Genomic DNA, 575 nt, shown 5'->3' on the forward strand with positions numbered 1-575 from the left:
GTCTGCTCTCTGATGTACAGGGACTGAGAGCAGTCCTGGCTGGTCCATGGTCTCCTCTCTGATGTACACAGATTGAGTGCAGTGCTCTCTAGACCATGGTCTGCTCTCTGATGTACACAGACTGTGGGCAGTGTTGGCTAGTCCATGGTCTGCTCTCTGATGCACAGGGACTGAGAGCAGTGCAGGTTACTCCACGGTCTGCGCTCTGATGTACATAGACTGAGGGCACTGTTGGCTAGTCCACGGTCTGCTCTCTGATGTACACAGACTGAGAGCAGTGCTCTCAAGTCGATGGTCTGCTCTCTGATGTACAGGGACTGAGAGCAGTGCTGGCTAGTCCATGTTCTGCTCTATGATGTACAATGACTGAGGGCAGTGCTGGCTGGACCATGGTCTGTTCTCTGATGTACAATGACTGAGGGCAGTGCTGTCTCGTCCATGATCTGCTCTCTGATGTACAGGGACTGAGGGCAGTGCTGGCTAGTCCATGGTCTGCTCTCTGATGTACACAGACTGAGGGCAGTACTGGCTAGTCCATGGTCTGCTCTCTGATGCACAGGGACTGAGAGCAGTGC

Source organism: Rhincodon typus, unplaced genomic scaffold (assembly GCF_021869965.1).
Source record: "Rhincodon typus isolate 14 unplaced genomic scaffold, sRhiTyp1.1 hic_rhity00000579, whole genome shotgun sequence".
Classification (NCBI taxonomy): Eukaryota; Metazoa; Chordata; class Chondrichthyes; order Orectolobiformes; family Rhincodontidae; genus Rhincodon; species Rhincodon typus.